The sequence below is a fragment of the Tupaia chinensis genome, unplaced genomic scaffold, assembly GCF_000334495.1.
Source record: "Tupaia chinensis unplaced genomic scaffold, TupChi_1.0 Scaffold150006_1, whole genome shotgun sequence".
Taxonomy (NCBI): domain Eukaryota; kingdom Metazoa; phylum Chordata; class Mammalia; order Scandentia; family Tupaiidae; genus Tupaia; species Tupaia belangeri.
The window spans coordinates 575521-580623 of record NW_006209847.1 but is presented as its reverse complement, the minus strand read 5'-3'; the positions used below and the strand labels follow the sequence as shown (position 1 = coordinate 580623).

The following is a 5103-nucleotide window of genomic DNA, read 5'->3' as shown; positions in this document are numbered from 1 at the left end:
GCAGGAAAATCCCACTGTTGATTTGGGGGATATGTTTACATCCCATCCTAGTAAAGGGGGTGACTTCCACTCCTTTCCACTATGCCAGTAGTAAATCTGAACTAAACACAGAAAAAGAAAAGTCCTTAAGTTGCTCATGCTGACATCCATGTCTTCCCACTAGGGTTCATTTTTTTCTCTTTTCTATTTTTCAGTAGTGGAATAAATAGTTACCCATTTTTATTACTTCTCAATTTTAATGGGAGTTTGGGGTGATGGACAATTAATATGTTAGCATAAATCACAATCTTGACCTAGACATCTCCAAAATCTTTTTTCCAAGAAATTCAATTAGTGTTGCATTTCCCATATAATTACATATTCCTCAAGGCACAATTTAATGCCTTTATAATATTCCCTTACTTGAAAATATAATGATTTATTTTTTAATTATTTATTTCATTTTCTTTATCATTATTATTAATTTTTAATTTATTACATTTGTTACAGGGCATATGTGCTCACCACAGAGACAAAGAGAGAGAAAGAGCGAAAACGAGAAAGCAAGACACCAGGACTGGGACTCAAACCACAGTTAGTAATGGGCAAGTCCAGCGCTTTCACCACCATGCCACCTGCTGGCCCCATAATGATTTATTTAATATTCCCATGTTGTTGAATGTTTCACATTACTTTCAATTTTTTACTATTATAAAGAAGTTTTCCATGAACATCAGTATTTGTCTACATCCTTGTTTGTTGTCTTAGGATATATTTCTAAAAGCAGAATTATTGTGTCAATGGCCCTCAATACATATTGCTAAATGGCCTTTTAGAAAATAGGCACTCATTCAAAACTCAACCAAGAATGTATGTCAGAATTATTAAAATTTGTATAATTGCTTACATGTTTTTATCACATCTTTATCCTTTTGGTAATTAGTTGTGTATGTCCTTAAACTTTCTTTTTTGTTAGTATATTGTAACTTTTTCTTATTAGCTTGTGATAGGTCTTAATATATTACAGATATAAAAATGTTTTCACTCTTATTTGTTTTTACAAGGTTTTTATTAGCTTTACAATGTTTATAATGATTACAGAATATTTTTCTTTTTAAAATTAGTCAAGTGTTTTAATCTTTTTCATGGATGATTTCTTCTAGTCATTAAAACCACATTCAGAGTTATTGAACATTAACTAATATATTTTATAATTGTTTTGCAAATTTATATAACTCTTTAATCCACCAGGAAGATCTTTTTGATTTGTGCATATCATGAAGATGGTAGTGGGGATCTCCAGAGACATAAAACCAGCAAAATATACAGAGAGATGCATAATGAAAAATTATTTTAAGGAACTGGCTCATGCAGTTGTGGAAGTTGGCAAACCTGAAAATTGTAGAGGTGGTAGACAGACTGGACATTCAGGTAACTACTGATGTTATAGATCTAGAGTCTGAAATCCATAAGGCAGGCCAGCAAGCTAGACACTCAAGTAGAGTTTCTTCTATGTTGCAGTCTTAAGGCAAAAATGTTTCTTATTTGAGAAACCTCAGTCTTTTTCTTTAAAACGTTCAATTGATTGGCTGAGTTCCACCCACATTACAGAAAGTACTTTATTTTTACATAAAGTTATCTGATGGTGAATGTTAATCACATCCCCAATTGTCTCCACAGAAACATCTAGACTGGTGCTTAACTAAATAATGTGGATTGAAGTTTATACACACGGACATATAATATTAACCACTGTAAGTATCTCCATTTTTATGGTATCTATATTGAGATAATTTCCTATTTCTCAGTCATCCCATCCTCTCTTATATTTGTATGCCCCTTTTAAATTCCTGTGTATTATAGTAGTATTTCCTATCTTTTATATATTTCATTTACATGTTTGTATTTTATAACATATACACAGTCATTATTCATTGAGTTTTTGTAATATACTTGAATATCTAATAGGTCGGGATTCTGTGAAATCTCATTTCCTTTTTAATATTTTTTTGCTCTTTTTAGTTTTTGCTATAGGGCACATGTACTTGCCTGAGAGAGAGAGAAAGTAAATGAGAAATCCCCGAGGGAGGATGGTCAAACCACTTAAATCCCTCTTCACTATTTTCTGCTCAGGGTTTTGGGCACCACACACATACAACCAGCATGGTTTTCAAGCCTCTGGATCTGGTACTCAAACAATAGAGCTGGCCGTGTGGGATCCAGTTGCCTTAACCACCACACCATGAGCTGACCCTACATCTTTTTACATTAGTAAAAAAGTGCCCTTATATCCCTTGGATGGTTTCCTCAAATCAAATTCAAAGTCCTTATTGTGACCCATTATACTTTATAAGATTGAGGTCCTTAATTGACTCTCTACTTCAATATCACCTCATTCATTGTACCCCACCCTCAATGTTTTCCATGGCACGCACATTTCCAATTCAGCCTCTTTCTCTTACTCTTTTTCTATGCTAGTTATTCCATGACTTTGGCCCTAATTTTTCTTTCAGATCTCTACCCAAATATTTCATCACAATAAAAATAAGGAAGTAGAAGACAACTTTGAGTTTCCTGACAGATAAGTTTTGGGGAAAACTAAATCTATATTCAGCATACATCGTCCTTTAAAAATTAAAATAAATTTTTTAAGCTATGAAATAATTTATATAAATTTATTCTTTTCATATCCTTATAAAAACTTGTAAAAATGAAAGCATTTACATTGCACTTAAAAAAGGAAAAAAAAAAGTTGAAATAAGTTACAATATGAAACCAGATATTATCCTGAGAATGAAATCAACAGGGAACTGAGTGAAGACCAAGTCTGGAACTTACAGAGTGTTGAGCAGATACTGAAACAATTTTAGTTTTGCCTAATGTCACATGCAGTTGACATTTGTATTAGCAGTAGATCTTCCTGCCTTAATAATGTATCAGAAATCATCCATAAAGAGTGAGGATTGTAAGTTTTATCATACCATTTTCAACTAATTTGCTTTTTATCTTTCTCCCACCTACTCCAGATGTTTCTCTTCCAGTAATTCCTGAGCATTCTATAGAGTCTAGAGCGAAGACTGGTTTTGTTTTGTTTTGTTTTGCTTTGCTTTGTTTTTGCTAGAGTGACTGTATTCACCAGACACAAAGAGAGGGAACATGAGAAATAGCAACACCCTCCCCCAAAAGAGAAGCACAATCCCTTCTCCTCCAGCCTCCTTTCAGGATTTTGGGCATGCACACACATGTACCAGCATGATTTTCAAGGCACCAAGTTCAGGACTTGAACTGTGGAGTTGCCCATATGGGATCCAGTACTTTAACCTTCTTGCTGCCTACTGGCCCCAAGTAGTTTTTAAAATGAGGAAAGTTGATAACTCTCCCTGGGTAATAATCTAATAAGAAAATCAGAAGATAAAGAATTGAACCTTGTGAAATACTAACAGTAAAAAATGGTCAAAAAAAGAGAAAATAGTGAAGAAAGAATTCTGTAAGCACAAAAGACACTAGAAATTTGTGTTGGTAAGAAAACCAGATGAGTTTTAAGATGCAAGAATGATCAGGAGTATCATATTTGAGCATAGAAATTAAGATATTAGGGCTAAAAATAGTCTACTTGAATTTGGTAACTAAATGGTCATTGGCACTTTTAGCACAATTATCTATGATTATTAAAAGAAGCTAGTGTTCTAAATGGAAACATTTTGATGAATTTACTATCCAAGCATGTATCTAACAGCAACGTCAGTTACTTAAAATCATTTCAAAGTGGTAAAGTTATTTAGAAAAGAGTGATTACCAAGAAAGTATTGGAACAATGCAGAATAAGAAATTCATTTGCCTCTTGATGAAGCTGGAAATACAGTTACTAAAAACCTATATGCTGAAGGAAGCTAACATAAAATTGGTATCAGCTGTCACTATCTTTTACAACTTGGGTTATGAGGCAACATAACACTGGAATAAACAAAAAATCACAAATACAAGTTCTGTTTAGATACTTGCCAGAAATTTTGGGGGGAGTGGGGAGAATTTTCATTTTGTTTTGTTTATAGTCAGAGTCGCAAGACTAATCTAAATGTAGAAGAGTTTTACAAACAGAGGTTAGATATAACTATATCAAGTCTTATTTCTATGCAGATCGATGAAGCAAAGCTAGTATGGTTTATTTTTTTATCTAAATAATTATTTGAAGGTTTAAGATTGTTCCTTCTCTGATATTCTATATTAATGTTAGCCTTATTTGAATGGGTATTATAATTTTATTGTGCCTTATTTTACACAAATATTCTTCCAAAATTATGTTCTGAAAATTCATTGACTGAGAATAATTACTCCCTAGAGCAATGGGTTACCCAGCAGTGTCACAGTTAACTGAAATACAGTTCACTGAAATTGAACATGTCAAGTCTCCTCTTCATAGTATCATTTCATTAAGAATTTTCTAGGGAAGAGAAGTTTAGTCAAATCTAGTCATTAAAGAAAAAAGTATTTTCTAGATAAAATATCTTTATCAAAATTTGTAACTATTGAGATTATACAAAATATTGGGTTGTTGGGACAGTCATGACTTTCTTGACAATGTAATAATATTTTTTAAATTAGTTTTCTAATACTTTCATTGCTTTTGATGCTTTCTGTTTATGCTTCAGATACAGTTTAAGATTTGAACAGAGGAAAAAGAGCTCCTCATCTTCCTTTTAACTCAGTTCATTACCTGGACTCCATAGTTGGTTTCAGGTGTTCTCTGGAATAGTAGGCAAAGAGATAAAGTTTTATTTATTTATTTATTTATTTATTTATTTATTTTCATTGTTATAAAGCATCCTAAGTAGAAGAGGACCATGAAAAATAAGCATGTGACTTAGAAAGTCTCACAGAAGATTACCTGCTATAATTAGGAACACAATTCAATACTCTTGATTTACAGATAGTGTTTTCTTTTATCTTTATGTCTAATTGCTTTTTTATTCCTTTATAAGTAAAATCACATGGCATGATTATATAGATAATATAGTATTTAAAGATAAAATACAATCTATTCTCTTCATTGAAAATTTTACTTTTGCTATTCAATCACTTTTCCATTGTTGGCATATACATAAAAATGCTTTGATAGATCTCTTT

The 5103-nt window shown here is 32.1% G+C and overlaps 1 long non-coding RNA gene across 1 annotated transcript in view; it reads left to right on the top strand.

Moving 5' to 3' along the window:
- Positions 1–1732, top strand: part of LOC102485801 (uncharacterized) — a 10120-nt gene extending 8388 nt beyond the window's left edge. The window contains exons 4-5 of the long non-coding RNA XR_337808.1: positions 1231–1410; positions 1660–1732. This is a non-coding gene — a long non-coding RNA (uncharacterized LOC102485801). The remainder of the gene's footprint in view (positions 1–1230; positions 1411–1659) is intronic.
- Positions 1733–5103: the final 3371 nt, after the last annotated feature.